Here is a 16,956-nt window from a genome sequence, read left to right on the forward strand (position 1 = left end):
CTGAAGGCGCAGAGTCCCTGCTGTGTCGAGTGGTAGCCTTCCGGTGCTAGAGACCGCCGATGGGCCTGCGGCCATGGACGTTGGCAGCGTGTTGTCGGCCAGGCACGCGGCCCCAAGTGGAGCTACCCGAGTGTAACGACAGGATAATTTGCCCTATTTTGGATTAGTGATGACTAATAGTCCACTGCCATCTCAGTATATTACTTTTCCTTTATTTCAGCCTATTTGTAGGGTTTTGCCTATTGGCTTTAGCATGTCATCTCAGTATATTGCTATGAATCCTCTATTTTAGCCTATTTGTAGGTTTGCCTATTGGCTTTGGCATGATTCTTTGCCTTCCTTGCCTCTTTGAATGAATGAATGAATTAAAAATATTTATAGAGCGCACGATGGCCAAACGGCTTCCTGGCGCTGGGAGCTCTGAAGAACCGAACAGACAGGGCCAGGAGGTTTAGCAGGGGTAGGCCAGGGCAAACAGAAAAGTTTTCAGCGCTTTACGGAAATGAGAAAAAATAGGTATCAAACGCATAGAAAGAGGAAGGGAGTTCCAGAACCGGGGGGCAAGAACAGAGAAACGGGTTCCACCAGTGCGAGATTTGTGAAAGCGGGGAACAGTGAGGAGGGCAGAAGATGATGAACGGAGAGTGCGGGCAGGGGTGTGACGGGAAATCAAAGAATTAATGAAAGCCGGTGCAGAGTGATCAAGGGCCCGGTAAACAAGGCACCCTAGTTTAAACAGAGATCTCTGCAAGATGGGCAACCAGTGAAGGGATTTAAGGACGGGAGTGATGTGATGGGTTTTGGGCAAATGAAAGATAAGACGGGCGGCCTGGTTCTGGATAGCTTGTAAGCGGCGGGTTTCATAGGCAGGGATGCTTTCGGGCCTAAAGGCCTAAACTAGAGAGCAGCCATCTTTGTCTTGCCTCTGCTGACAGAGGCGCTTGCAGAGCAGGGGTGATGTTTATAGTTAAGCCTGTTGTGTGCTAGAGGAAAACCGGTTGAGACCGGCCCTTATCGAAAGAATGTATTTTGTTCTCTGGTAGAAGACGCAACATGCAGATGGCCACTGCGGACGGCGTGAGAAGCCAGAGGCTAGTACAGGAATTTGGTGGGGGTTGGCCTAAGACTGGAAATTTCCATGAGTAGAGAGCACTCTATATTATCAAAGTGCAGAGAGGTGGAGTTGTCAGATGGATCTTGGAAGAGAAGAGAACGGTCAGAAGGCTCTTGAAATTGCAGAGTGAAGTCAGATGGTTTTTGGAAGAGAAGGGAACAGTCAGATGGATTCTGGAAGAGAAGAGAACGGTTATAAGGCTTTTGGAGTTGCAGAGCAGAGAGATGGTCTTTGAAGCTGAAGCAGTTACCAGTCAGATGATTTACAGCAGTGGAAGTAAGCAGTTGCCAGTCAGATGGAAGAACCAGTGGAGTGAAGTTAGCACATTGGTGATGGTGCAGGAGGAGAGAGCCTTGATTCCACCAGGGAGAGAGAAACAGACAGCAGCCGTTGGTGGTGATGCCATGGTGATGGAAAGAGTTCCAGTTCCAACAGAGAGGAACAGAGAGTTGGACCCTTCTTGATAGGGTGAGGTGTTCTTAAAATGTTTCTACTATATCAGCTCACAATTAATCACTTTTATTTCAGCTCACAATTAATCACTTTTCTTTCAGCTATTTGTATGCCATGATTATTATTGAATTCGTTATATAGAGCATCAGTTATTCAGATCTCCACTTGCATTAATAATCTCCTACTGTATTGCTTATGCTATAAGTAGCATTCATGTTTAACCATCTTTACTTTTCAGTTCATTATATAAATGTATCATTGCGCTATATAGAGCATTAGTCATTTAGACCCTTGTTATTGTAATAAAGAGACCCCAGTCAAATTCTGTTTGTATATTGTCTCTGAGAGAGAGTAAAGGGTTCCTTTTTAACCAGATGCTGATGTATAGAGGGCTGGGAGACATCCCCCACTAGCAGGTAACTGTTGAGACTAGGTACACTACTCAGGATCAAGGATGGTTGCAAACCAGAACATATAATTGACCCTTAGTTTCTGTGAAGGAAGGTCGGGCCCCTTGGTGCTGACAGAGAGATGGGTGATCCCTCTCTGGTGAAGGGAAATCGGCTCCTAAGCAGGAATGCCAAAATTGTTGATAGAGCTACCCCACATAGCATAGAACCGTCTGGCGACGTTAAATCGAAGATAGAGTCATCCGGACTTAAAACGTGGGAGAACCGTCTGGCGACGTTAAATCGAAGATAGAGTCATCCGGACTTAAAACGTGAGAAGCTGCCCTCGGACGCAAGAGGGGGTAGGTTGGCCCAGGTCAGATTGCCGTGGGGCTATAAAGTAAAGATCATAGGATATAATACATGGAATTCCTTAGATGTTAGCTATATCTCTAATTGTAGATATGATAAAATGATTGTTGTTGGGGACTTCAATTATCATTGGGAAAAATCCCCTAAAGAGGGGCAAGCACTTCAGATTGAGGAGGCAATTTTTTCCCTGGACTTTACTCAACACGTGAAGGGACCGACACATGAGAAGGGACATATGCTGGATTTAGTCTGGACCACCATGCCAGTCCAGGGCGCTATAGAGATCCTGCCATGTGCCTGGTCTGACCACTTCCTAATAAAGGGCAAAATTCTGTTGAATAGCCACCTGTCCAAGTCGGGGGATGGTTGGAAAATGGCCCGGAAGTGGAGAAACCTTGATGGGGAAAAATTGGTGTCTTCCTTAGAACAGTCTCCTCCAGTAGAGGAGCAGGACGCCAACATTGATGCCCTTTGTGGACATCTCTACCATAAACTGGGGAGAGCCATTGACTTGGTGGCACCACTCCGTAGGGTAAAGAAGGTGGAGAGAGGAGCTGGGGCTCCTTGGTACAATGACTCCCTACGTGACATGAAACGTGGGGTGAGGAGGAAAGAACGTGCATGGCGGAAAGAGTATGACGCCATCGCTAAGAAAGAATATATGTCATCTTTAGCGACCTATAAACTAGCCATCCAAACTAGGAAGGCTGCTTTCTTCGAGGAAAGAATAGTTGCAGCTAGGAATCCGCAGAAGGAAATCTTTCGGGTTCTGGCGGAGCTCAGGATAAACAAAGAGCAAAGCACTGAGTTCATTTAGGAGGATTGCCAGAGGTTCCAGGACTTCTTCGTGAATAAGATCTCCGATATTCTGGGAGACATTGCTGCAACTACACCCCTCGAATGTCCTTGCCCACCTGACCACACTGTCCCGTCGGACATCATACCGTTAGCTGAGCTCTCCTCAATTTCTAAACAGGAATTATCCACGATCACGGACCGAGTCAAATCTGGCTCCCTGGTGGATCCATGCCCTCCTGAAGTGTTCAGGTTGGCACTACCAGGCATCGAGGAAGAAGTTTTGCACCTGTTGAACACCTCCCTGTACACAGGACAGGTTCCTCTAGTTTTTAAAGAGGCTCGCCTGATTCCTTTATTAAAAAAATCTGGATCGGACACAAAGTGTTTGAAGAACTTCCGTCCCATCTCCCAGCTGCCGTTTCTGGCTAAGGTGATCGAGCAGCATGTGTTGGCATTGCTCTCAAAACATCTAGAGAGCAACAACCTGCTGGAGGCCAATCAGGCAGGGTTCCGTGCTAATCATAGCACGGAACTAGTTATGCTATCAATCCTAGATGAATTGAGGAGTCGGGCTGATAAAAAAACACCGAGTGCCCTGGTACTATTAGATCTCTCCGCGGCTTTTGATACCGTGTGTCATGACCAACTTTTGTCGCGGTTGAGGTCTTTTGGTATCAGGGGCACATCTCTCGCATGGCTTACATCTTTCCTGCAGGGCAGGACACAAAGAGTACAGCTGGGGGACATGCTTTCCACCTCCGCGCCCATCACCTGCGGGGTCCCACAGGGCTCTGCCTTGTCACCCCTACTCTTTAATATCTACCTACAGCCATTAATTGCACTCCTGAATAGGATGGACTGCCTAGTATATAACTACGCCGATGACACCCAGATAATCATCCGGCTGGATGACGGTCCAGGAGCGTCTTCCAGGCTGCAGGACATACTTAAAGCCACGGTTAACTGGATGTCTAAAAACTCCTTAAAAATTAACCCGGACAAGACGGAAGTGTTGCCCATTTCCATCACGGGCAACCCCTGGAACGAGAAATTCGGGCCGGTGGAGCTGGGTGTGCCACCGAAACCGGCGACCGCAGTTAAAAGTCTGGGCTTGTACGTGGATGAGAAACTCTCCATGGAAAAACAAGTCACTACGGTTGTGGGTATCTGTATTGGCCTGATGCGACAACTGAGAAAAATTTCAGCACTACTCTCATTCTCCACTTTGAGACATGTGGTTTCAGCCACAATCCTGGCTAGGCTGGACTACGGAAACTCCTTGTATATAGGGCTACCCCAGCGGCTGCTGGATAAGTTACAGGGGGTTCTGAATGACGCAGCCAGGTTGATCTACAAGAAACCCAGGACGGCCCATTCGTCCCCTCTGATGCAGGAGCTACATTGGCTCCCGATTCGGCAGAGGGTGGTATTCAAAGGATTGTGTATTGTACACAAGGCATTGTATGGTAAGGCACCAAAATATTTGAAATCTCGCCTATCCCCTTACACGCCGAGCAGGACTTTGCGCTCGTCGGATGCTACCTTCCTATCTCAATCCCGTTTTAAATTGGCTACGGTGGGGGGACGTGCTTTTTCCAATACACTCCCAGCTCTGTGGAATAAACTGGCCCCGGAACTAAGGAAGGAATGCAATTTGCTAGCCTTCAGAAAAAAATTGAAAACTGTTTTGTTTAAGCAAGCATGGAGTTGCCTTTAGGTGCACTGCTAATATCAAGTAACATGCCAAATCTCACTATGTAATCTGGACAATCAGCGCTTAGAGACCCCGGTGGTTATAACGCGCTATATAAATTAAATAAATAAATAAATAAATAAATATATGCTTGTAAATAGCTAATAATCACCTTCTCAGGTGAGTCTTCTAAATATCTTGTAAATAGTGGCCTGAGAAGAGTGTGTTTGCGTGACGGCTGGGTTAGCCACGGCTGGTGGCTGCCTATCCTAAAAATCCGGTCGTTACACTTGGCGTCACTGAACAGTTCGAATAAGTTGCGAGGGAGTGCCCTAATTGACAGTTACTGGCTTCTCTTGAACAGTTACAGTCGTGAATAATGTGCGAGGGAGTCGTCATGACTTGGCTAAGTGCACAGGGAAATGGTATATATCTTGGCAATGTGACAGTTGTAAGGCTGGAAGGGTGGACTGTATTCTAGAGAGAAATGTCTGTGAAATTCCTGCATGAGAGAGGATTATTTGTATTATAAAATGTATTCTGTATAAAAAGCTTGTACATAGCCTGCTGCTCGGCTTATGCATTATTTGGTGTGAAATGTATTTTGTGAATCACTTGCTGAGTTCCTTGTAAATAGCGCCTTGTGTACGAGGCTTGTGAATAACTTGCTGAGTTCCTTGTGAATAGCGCCTTGTGTATGAGGCTTGTGAATAACTTGCTGAGTTCCTTGTGAATAGCGTCTTGTGAATGAGGCTTGTGAATAGCTTGCTCAATTACTTGTGAATAGCGCCTTGTGAATAAGGCTTGTGAACCTTGTGCATAGCGCCTTGTAATTAAGGCTTGTGAATAGCTTGCTGAATTACTTGTGAATAGCGCCTTGTGAATAAGGCTTGTGAACCTTGTGCATAGCGCCTTGTAATTAAGGCTTGTGAGTAGCTTGTTGAACCTTGTGAATAGCCCCTTGTGATTAAGGCTTGTGAGTAGCTTGTTGAATTTCTTCTGAATAGCACCATGTAAATATGGCTTGTGAATGACTTGTTCCATTGAGCAGGGAAGGGCTGGATCCTTTCCATCTGTTCGGGGAAATGTGTTTCAAAAATGAGCTCGAGTGTTATGTGAGAACGTGAGAGATAAGCTTTTGGATTCCCCATGTGTCTGCAGCTATTGGGGAGGAATTGTGTTTGAGCTGACAAAGGGATAATACCTTGAATTCGAATGGCAGTGTTTGTTTCAATATGCCATTTAATATGCATGTTTCCAGGAACTGACACCAAAAGTCAGTGTATGTTTAGATTAAAGGTGATTTGATTTGCTTTTTAATTAGTTACCAGATTTCTATTTCCTATACCGAGTGTTAGGTGGACTTTTTTCCTAGCCCTTGGTCCATTAGTCATTTTGATGTTCGTGTGTAGAGTCAAGGGTGGCAGGATATATTGTTCTATTCTGACTAGTTGTGACTATAACACACTACCATCTTAGTGTAGGGCTATGTGATCCCTTATATAAGTTTAAATTTTCATTTAGATGCAGGGTTTGCCTATGTGCTTTGACAGGCTGCTGATAGAAAGGTAACATCTTGCACGGAGAAAAGCAGTGTTCGTTAAACATGCTGCTTGATATATGTCCACCAGCCTTTGAAAAAGGATTTATTATGTCTGACTCAGAGGTCAGTTAGGCTGCAAGGCTCACACGAATAGTTTCAGCAGTGAAGAAATTTTAATTGGTATGTGCAGGAAAATATTAAACCCAAATTCGTTTTTCAAATGCAAAATGCATAGCCTTGTGTGCAGCAGCAGTTAATTGGGTGTGACAATTGTGTGAATTCATAAAAAAAAAAGAAATGTATTATATGCTTTACCATGAAGTAAATTGCCTCTTTGTGTGTTAATTTGCATGCTAAATAAATGCCCATGTTTCTGTCACTGAAAATGATACACTGATGAAGCAATGTGGTCTGCCTACGGGTGATCATATGATTTCAGAATGCTTTCTTCATAAACAGAAGTTAATTTGTGAACCTCAATTACGAAATATTTCTTCAAATTGATGTTGTTTTAAATATGTGCTTTTTTTAATGTTGCTAAATGTGTTGCTTTTCAGCTAAATGGCTTAGAACTTGCTTAAATTAGTTAGAGAAAAACGGTGCTTGTCTAAGACGATAAAAGCTGCATGAAGTTTCATTTAAAAATGTGAGAGAAACTCCAGAGCAGTGAATAGCTAGACGAACTTGTTGTTTTACCCTTGAAAAGATAACTCAGGCCTGTTCTCAGAGCATTTTGTGAAGGAGGGGGGCCTTAGAGCGAGTAGAGGCCTTGGCCATAACCCAATTTTTGTCCGCGGAAGCCTTGTTGATATAAGGGAGGGGCTGTAGTCCTCCGACTGACGCAGGCCTCCTTGGCCATAATTCAATTTTTGTCCGCGGAAGCCTTGTTGATATAAGGGAGGGGCTGTAGTCCTCCGACTGACGCTAGCTTCCTTCGCATGCAGATGAAGGATGCTTGCAATCTAGCCAGGCTCTCTCTCTCTTCAGAGACTTGGCACACGCTTCGCTCTTCCAATGAGCTCAGCGTTGGCAGTGACCCAATTTTAGAGAGCAGCCTGTCTCCTGTTTGTTATGATTGAAACTGAGCCAGCCCCGGGACGCGGACATTTCTGAGGGGAGGGGTATGCTAGCAAGGAGTGAGAAAATTATGAAGTTAGCTGCCCAGCCCCTCCGACTTGTGTAAGAAAAATTAGGTTTTGCCCAAACGAATTTAGAGAATATAATGCAGGTAGTTTTCTTAAACTATTCCACAAACTCAGAGTAGGATTTTATAAATTACAGGGTTCTTAGAGGGACATAAAAAAAAAATGCTTTTGAATTGAAGTTTTTTTTTATAAGATGAGTGGTGCGTGTCTCTCGTTTCAGGTTGCTGGGATGTGCTGTCGAGGGGGGCGTGCGATTGATGCCCTGCCCTGTTTGTTTTTTTATCTTTTTTATTTTGTATTTCTTATGTTAGTTTGTTATTTTATGAAATGTGGAACAAGCCTGGAACCAGACCACACCGGAGCGGATGGCGAGATGCGGTGTCTTACGGCGGATGGCTGATGTTCGATGGATGGCAAGATCAGATGGGATTCCTCCCTGGCAAAGAAATAAATGATTCCTTTTGGAACTCTGGAGCGGTGTGTCTTGCACACTAGAGAACTGTTGGAACTGCTTTAATTTTTTTTCCTTTTTCTACAAAAGAAGAGAACTTTTTTTTTGATAGAGACACTTTTAATAAAATCCTTTTTAGGTTCAAAATTAAAATCTTCAGTTGACTGCCCTGGCGGTTAAATTTGCAATTTTAATGATTTAAAATATGACATATTTGATTTGCTTCATAATGATCATTTTTCCCCATTCATGTAGAGAAGTTCTGAAATGAACCATCATTTAAAGGTGTTATGTTTTACATTTCATCACATAAGTAGTCTGCAATGTGAATTTTCCTTCATTAATATGGTTTTCAGTATGTCCTGCAATCTTGTGCCCACTTTTTCCCATGATTTTGCCTTTCAGTCAATGTTCAATGGACTTTGGACTATATTTGGATGCTGATTCAACAGATACAGGGCCCCAATGATAATTTCCTTTTCCTGCCCTGTTGTTTGACTATGATTCAAGTTACACATTTAAAGATGCAGTGCCTTTTCGATGGTTGAGCCTTTTTGGTTCATCAATTATTTGTATTAATGTTTGAGAGTCATGGGGTGCAATATAATTAGTAAGCTGCTTTTGAAATCTAATGCCCTGTGATATCTACGCTATTTTATATTGACTTTGCATTTATCTATCTCTCCCTTATCTGTATAACAGTTTTGCTAAAGAATAGAAGGCAGTGTTGTGAATGATGATGCACATATGTGCTCTACAGATTGATATGGAGGGATTAGGTGCAAACTGTTCCTTGAGTTAAATGAATTATGACTACTGCCTATTGCCTTTGGCGTGGTCTACTATTACTTTGTTTTCTGAATTCAAATCTATTACTTTAGCTATTTTAGCTATAGGGATTTCTGGACAGCTGATTCATGTCTGGTTTATCTCGTAGAAGAATATATACACCACATTTAGATAACTTTCTTTGATTTTCTTGCTTGATATGCATAGTGCTACACCAGCTATTTTGTAGAAATGGGGTTATTCTTGTTTTCCTACTATTCACTTGTTGTTTTGATTAATGGACCCTTGATAGAGGTCAGTGAGATTAGTTTCTAGGGTGGTTACCTGATGCTTTGATTTATTTTGGATGATGTATCTTTATAATTTCCCTATATTCTTCAATGTTAGTGGACTATGAGTCAGGGTGGAATGTAACGACAGGATAATTTGCCCTATTTTGGATTAGTGATGACTAATAGTCCACTGCCATCTCAGTATATTACTTTTCCTTTATTTCAGCCTATTTGTAGGGTTTTGCCTATTGGCTTTAGCATGTCATCTCAGTATATTGCTATGAATCCTCTATGTTAGCCTATTTGTAGGTTTGCCTATTGGCTTTGGCATGATTCTGTGCCTTCCTTGCCTCTTTTCGGGCCTAAAGGCCTAAACTAGAGAGCAGCCATCTTTGTCTTGCCTCTGCTGACAGAGGCGCTTGCAGAGCAGGGGTGATGTTTATAGTTAAGCCTGTTGTGTGCTAAAGGAAAACCGGTTGAGACCGGCCCTTATCGAAAGAATGTATTTTGTTCTCTGGTAGAAGACGCAACATGCAGATGGCCACTGCGGACGGCGTGAGAAGCCAGAGGCTGGTACAGGAATTTGGTGGGGGTTGGCCTAAGACTGGAAATTTCCATGAGTAGAGAGCACTCTATATTATCAAAGTGCAGAGAGGTGGAGTTGTCAGATGGATCTTGGAAGAGAAGAGAACGGTCAGAAGGCTCTTGAAATTGCAGAGTGAAGTCAGATGGTTTTTGGAAGAGAAGGGAACAGTCAGATGGATTCTGGAAGAGAAGAGAACGGTTATAAGGCTTTTGGAGTTGCAGAGCAGTGAGATGGTCTTTGAAGCTGAAGCAGTTACCAGTCAGATGATTTACAGCAGTGGAAGTAAGCAGTTGCCAGTCAGATGGAAGAACCAGTGGAGTGAAGTTAGCACATTGGTGATGGTGCAGGAGGAGAGAGCCTTGATTCCACCAGGGAGAGAGAAACAGACAGCAGCCGTTGGTGGTGATGCCATGGTGATGGAAAGAGTTCCAGTTCCAACAGAGAGGAACAGAGAGTTGGACCCTTCTTGATAGGGTGAGGTGTTCTTAAAATGTTTCTACTATATCAGCTCACAATTAATCACTTTTATTTCAGCTCACAATTAATCACTTTTCTTTCAGCTGTTTGTATGCCATGATTATTATTGAATTACTTATATAGAGCATCAGTTATTCAGATCTCCACTTGCATTAATAATCTCCTACTGTATTGCTTATGCTATAAGTAGCATTCATGTTTAACCATCTTTACTTTTCAGTTCATTATATAAATGTATCATTGCGCTATATAGAGCATTAGTCATTTAGACCCTTGTTATTGTAATAAAGAGACCCCAGTCAAATTCTGTTTGTTTATTGTCTCTGAGAGAGAGTAAAGGGTTCCTTTTTAACCAGATGCTGATGTATAGAGGGCTGGGAGACATCCCCCACTAGCAGGTAACTGTTGAGACTAGGTACACTACTCAGGATCAAGGATGGTTGCAAACCAGAACATATAATTGACCCTTAATTTCTGTGAAGGAAGGTCGGGCCCCTTGGTGCTGACAGAGAGATGGGTGATCCCTCTCTGGTGAAGGGAAATCGGCTCCTAAGCAGGAATGCCAAAATTGTTGATAGAGCTACCCCACATAGCATAGAACCGTCTGGCGACGTTAAATCGAAGATAGAGTTATCCGGACTTAAAACGTGGGAGAACCGTCTGGCGACGTTAAATCGAAGATAGAGTCATCCGGACTTAAAACGTGAGAAGCTGCCTTCCGACGCAAGAGGGGGTAGGTTGGCCCAGGTCAGATTGCCGTGGGGCTATAAAGTAAAGATCATAGGATATAATACATGGAATTCCTTAGATGTTAGCTATATCTCTAATTGTATAGGCTTGTAAATAGCTAATAATCACCTTCTCAGGTGAGTCTTCTAAATATCTTGTAAATAGTTGCCTGAGAAGAGTGTGTTTGCGTGACGGCTGGGTTAGCCACGGCTGGTGGCTGCCTATCCTAAAAATCCGGTCGTTACACCGAGGGACTGCGTTGATGTCAGAATAACGCGGCATTACCAGTAAGGGAGGGGGGCTCTTTGCTTGGCGTCCACCCGCTTCTGATCCTGAATGCCCTGGACCCCGGTGGTGCTGGGCTGTGACGCACATGAGGCGAGCCGGGGCTCAACCGGACTGTGTCGAGGCATCTGGCAGTCCCAACGGATCCTGAGATATCACTGAGAGGAGGGGGCTATGAATCAGGAAACTGAGGCGAAAGTACAGCTGCAGCCAAGGGCGGCGGCTAAACTCGGGAGGAGGGCTTCGAAGCAACTTAGAGGTCCTGTCTGAGCGGGAGCCACCCCAACAGTATTGGACAGTGGCACTGAAACACGGTAGGAGAGACTTCAGGAAAGAGCCTGGGCGTGGAGATGCACCGGGGGCCTGAGCAGCGCAGCATATCGAGGTGGGGGAACCTTTTGTTCCCAGGATCAGTGTGGCTTTTTAACCTTGCGGTGATCGTTCACTAATAACTGCCAGACCCTAAGATGGTGTCTGAAGTGGACGGAATACGCTCTACCCTTTCCTTCACGGAGCTTCGCTGTAAAGATCAGCATCTTACTGTAAATTATCCTGCGTCCAATAATCAACTCTGATTCTACCATCTTGACGGTCTGCCCCAGAAGAGGGACTGGCCCTCCGACAGCGCCCATGATGCTGATAACGTCAATCTCAAGATCAGCCCGGGTATCCAGCATGCTGCTTCCCCCACCACCATCCGGCCTTATCCCTCCAGACTCAAGACCACCACCCTTGAGTACAACACCACCTGAACACCTGGCTGAACCATGGCAAGAAGTTCCTGCTCTGTAAATATGTAATATATAATTGTCCAAGCCTAATCGCTGTTAGAATGTAATCCTGAGTGAATATATATATATATGTGTATATATATATATATATAGCGGAATTCTTCCCAACAAAAGAGAAGACAGAGGCCGGAGGGGAGTTCTGAAGGAACAAATTGCTTTATTGCGGATGATGCCAGCAGCGGCGAATGCATTTCGGTCTCAACGACCTTCCTCAGCGCCCAGTACCGTGTCCTTTCCTCGTCTCTCTCATCCTGCGTGAAATACAAAACTGCACTCCTTGCTCCTCCCCCTCATGCTGTAGGCACACCTGAGCAGCTCCAATTGAGTCCTCAGAACTGCAGTTCCCAGCATGCACAGTCTCGGCAAGATTCTGGTCGGTGGTGTGGGGGTGAAGTTTAAGACAATGGGTCCGTGACAGTTACAGGTAAGTTGGAGAGGACTGTTCACACCGCCCCCAATGTTGCAGTCATTCCTCTTTGTCCCCTCACTCCTGCCAATGCCTATCCCACAATGCTGAAAATACGAGGGAGCAGCCAAATGCGAGGCGTGTTTTGCTAGGGAGATAAAATACCTCCTTCCTCGTATTCCTGCATCGCGTTCCTGGCGGTCTCCGACTCTGTGTTGATCCCTCAACTTCGATGTACGCTGGAACAGCGGAACGCCAGTTATAGAGCCGAGTCTCTTCTCGTGGCAGGGGCCTTCTGTACTGCGCCTCTGGCTGGCGCAGAAAACATAGCGGAATTCTTCCCAACAAAAGAGAAGACAGAGGCCGGAGGGGAGTTCTGAAGGAACAAATTGCTTTATTGCGGATGATGCCAGCAGCGGCGAATGCATTTCGGTCTCAACGACCTTCCTCAGCGCCCAGTACCGTGTCCTTTCCTCGTCTCTCTCATCCTGCGTGAAATACAAAACTGCACTCCTTGCTCCTCCCCCTAATGCTGTAGGCACACCTGAGCAGCTCCAATTGAGTCCTCAGAACTGCAGTTCCCAGCATGCACAGTCTCGGCAAGATTCTGGTCGGTGGTGTGGGGGTGAAGTTTAAGACAATGGGTCCGTGACAGTTACAGGTAAGTTGGAGAGGACTGTTCACACCGCCCCCAATGTTGCAGTCATTCCTCTTTGTCCCCTCACTCCTGCCAATGCCTATCCCACAATGCTGAAAATACGAGGGAGCAGCCAAATGCGAGGCGTGTTTTGCTAGGGAGATAAAATACCTCCTTCCTCGTATTCCTGCATCGCGTTCCTGGCGGTCTCCGACTCTGTGTTGATCCCTCAACTTCGATGTACGCTGGAACAGCGGAACGCCAGTTATAGAGCCGAGTCTCTTCTCGTGGCAGGGGCCTTCTGTACTGCGCCTCTGGCTGGCGCAGAAAACATAGCGGAATTCTTCCCAACAAAAGAGAAGACAGAGGCCGGAGGGGAGTTCTGAAGGAACAAATTGCTTTATTGCGGATGATGCCAGCAGCGGCGAATGCATTTCGGTCTCAACGACCTTCCTCAGCGCCCAGTACCGTGTCCTTTCCTCGTCTCTCTCATCCTGCGTGAAATACAAAACTGCACTCCTTGCTCCTCCCCCTAATGCTGTAGGCACACCTGAGCAGCTCCAATTGAGTCCTCAGAACTGCAGTTCCCAGCATGCACAGTCTCGGCAAGATTCTGGTCGGTGGTGTGGGGGTGAAGTTTAAGACAATGGGTCCATGACAGTTACAGGTAAGTTGGAGAGGACTGTTCACACCGCCCCCAATGTTGCAGTCATTCCTCTTTGTCCCCTCACTCCTGCCAATGCCTATCCCACAATGCTGAAAATACGAGGGAGCAGCCAAATGCGAGGCGTGTTTTGCTAGGGAGATAAAATACCTCCTTCCTCGTATTCCTGCATCGCGTTCCTGGCGGTCTCCGACTCTGTGTTGATCCCTCAACTTCGATGTACGCTGGAACAGCGGAACGCCAGTTATAGAGCCGAGTCTCTTCTCGTGGCAGGGGCCTTCTGTACTGCGCCTCTGGCTGGCGCAGAAAACATAGCGGAATTCTTCCCAACAAAAGAGAAGACAGAGGCCGGAGGGGAGTTCTGAAGGAACAAATTGCTTTATTGCGGATGATGCCAGCAGCGGCGAATGCATTTCGGTCTCAACGACCTTCCTCAGCGCCCAGTACCGTGTCCTTTCCTCGTCTCTCTCATTCTGCGTGAAATACAAAACTGCACTCCTTGCTCCTCCCCCTCATGCTGTAGGCACACCTGAGCAGCTCCAATTGAGTCCTCAGAACTGCAGTTCCCAGCATGCACAGTCTCGGCAAGATTCTGGTCGGTGGTGTGGGGGTGAAGTTTAAGACAATGGGTCCGTGACAGTTACAGGTAAGTTGGAGAGGACTGTTCACACCGCCCCCAATGTTGCAGTCATTCCTCTTTGTCCCCTCACTCCTGCCAATGCCTATCCCACAATGCTGAAAATACGAGGGAGCAGCCAAATGCGAGGCGTGTTTTGCTAGGGAGATAAAATACCTCCTTCCTCGTATTCCTGCATCGCGTTCCTGGCGGTCTCCGACTCTGTGTTGATCCCTCAACTTCGATGTACGCTGGAACAGCGGAACGCCAGTTATAGAGCCGAGTCTCTTCTCGTGGCAGGGGCCTTCTGTACTGCGCCTCTGGCTGGCGCAGAAAACATAGCGGAATTCTTCCCAACAAAAGAGAAGACAGAGGCCGGAGGGGAGTTCTGAAGGAACAAATTGCTTTATTGCGGATGATGCCAGCAGCGGCGAATGCATTTCGGTCTCAACGACCTTCCTCAGCGCCCAGTACCGTGTCCTTTCCTCGTCTCTCTCATCCTGCGTGAAATACAAAACTGCACTCCTTGCTCCTCCCCCTAATGCTGTAGGCACACCTGAGCAGCTCCAATTGAGTCCTCAGAACTGCAGTTCCCAGCATGCACAGTCTCGGCAAGATTCTGGTCGGTGGTGTGGGGGTGAAGTTTAAGACAATGGGTCCATGACAGTTACAGGTAAGTTGGAGAGGACTGTTCACACCGCCCCCAATGTTGCAGTCATTCCTCTTTGTCCCCTCACTCCTGCCAATGCCTATCCCACAATGCTGAAAATACGAGGGAGCAGCCAAATGCGAGGCGTGTTTTGCTAGGGAGATAAAATACCTCCTTCCTCGTATTCCTGCATCGCGTTCCTGGCGGTCTCCGACTCTGTGTTGATCCCTCAACTTCGATGTACGCTGGAACAGCGGAACGCCAGTTATAGAGCCGAGTCTCTTCTCGTGGCAGGGGCCTTCTGTACTGCGCCTCTGGCTGGCGCAGAAAACATAGCGGAATTCTTCCCAACAAAAGAGAAGACAGAGGCCGGAGGGGAGTTCTGAAGGAACAAATTGCTTTATTGCGGATGATGCCAGCAGCGGCGAATGCATTTCGGTCTCAACGACCTTCCTCAGCGCCCAGTACCGTGTCCTTTCCTCGTCTCTCTCATCCTGCGTGAAATACAAAACTGCACTCCTTGCTCCTCCCCCTAATGCTGTAGGCACACCTGAGCAGCTCCAATTGAGTCCTCAGAACTGCAGTTCCCAGCATGCACAGTCTCGGCAAGATTCTGGTCGGTGGTGTGGGGGTGAAGTTTAAGACAATGGGTCCGTGACAGTTACAGGTAAGTTGGAGAGGACTGTTCACACCGCCCCGCCAGTAGGTATATATAGTTAGGATTTCTTCTGTATGGGATTTTTGAAAATTCTATGTCTAATAACTTTGGCGTTTGTGGACGGAATTGGCTGAAATTTTCAGGAAAATGGAACATTTTGTTTCTGAGCAGCCCCTGAAAATTTGGGGGGGGGGTTCGTCAAGGGGGGGCCGAGAAAAAAGGGGGGTCCCAAAACGTGTTTTTAACATTGAGTTTTCCATAGGGCGGTTGGCCTCACTTTTAGCCCGAACGGCTGAATGGATTTGCACGAAACTTGGCAAAATTGTAGGGACTGGTAGCCCGATGTGCCTTTGCTAGGTCTCAATATATGTGCTCCAGTGGATTTTGAGAAATTAACGTTCAAAAAAAGATATATATCTGTAACAGCGGACCGGGCAGCGCTCCAGTTCGCGTACTTTTCGCGTTACGGAGCTTTGTGAAGCGAAGCTGATTGGTTCTCCGGCGTCTGTAAACATTCCAAACAGTCCGTAGCGGCCGCCATCTTGTCTCTCGGTAGGATCGAGAGACAAGAGGAGGCCAAAGCGAAGGGGCAAATGACCGTAAGGGGGCATAGTAGATCCTCCCTGACCCCCTAGGTTTGATGTGGAGGTTTTAAAAGGGCCCCGCGGGGCAAAAAAAAATAAAATAATAATAACCGAACGGCTGAATGGATTTGCACGAAACTAGGCAAAATATTAGGGACTGGTAGCCCGATGTGCCTTTGCTAGGTCTCAATATATGTGCTCCAGTGGATTTTGAGAAATTAACGTTCAAAAAAAGATATATATCTGTAACAGCGCTCCGCTTCGCGTACTTTTTGCGTTACGGAGCTTTGCGAAGCTGATTGGTTCTCCGGCGTCTGTAAACATTCCAAACAGTCCGTAGCGGCCGCCATCTTGTTTCTCGGTAGGATCGAGAGACAAGAGGAGGCCAAAGCGAAGGGGCAAATGACCATAAGGGGGCATAGTAGATCCTCCCTGACCTCTTAGGTTTGATGTACCATTTTGCCAAGTTTGGTGTAATTCCGTTCAGCCATTCAGGCTGTAGACGTATCTAAATGTCCTATGGAAAATTGCATGGGGAAAACACATTTGAAAGTGTTGAAATTTAGAACCAATTAAAATGTTACTTTGGTTTTGTATTTGTGTGTGATGAAAGTTAATTGGTTATGTATATATCTAAAATGAGAGGAAACCACAGCCATTTTGTGATACTACTGTCTGAGGTACATTTGTGAGGAATTTTTGGTGCTCAATTTCTGGTGTTTGATTTACACAGTACTAACACTTCTACTTTTAAAAAGGTGAGTTGTTAATTTGTAAGGGGAACGATGTTGTACACTTTAAGATAATTTGAAAAATGTTTTCTGTTATTTATTTACAGTCCTTCTGTTATACTAA

General features: G+C 46.0%; 1 long non-coding RNA gene across 1 annotated transcript; it reads left to right on the forward strand.

Annotated features, from left to right (window-relative positions):
* Nucleotides 1-1,185: 1,185 nt before the first annotated feature.
* Nucleotides 1,186-10,386, forward strand: LOC144827647 (uncharacterized). The gene is made up of 2 exons (XR_013610285.1): nt 1,186-1,582; nt 7,728-10,386. It is a non-coding gene; the product is annotated as an uncharacterized LOC144827647 (long non-coding RNA).
* Nucleotides 10,387-16,956: the final 6,570 nt, after the last annotated feature.

This window comes from Lissotriton helveticus, chromosome 4_1, assembly GCF_964261635.1.
Source record: "Lissotriton helveticus chromosome 4_1, aLisHel1.1, whole genome shotgun sequence".
Taxonomy (NCBI): domain Eukaryota; kingdom Metazoa; phylum Chordata; class Amphibia; order Caudata; family Salamandridae; genus Lissotriton; species Lissotriton helveticus.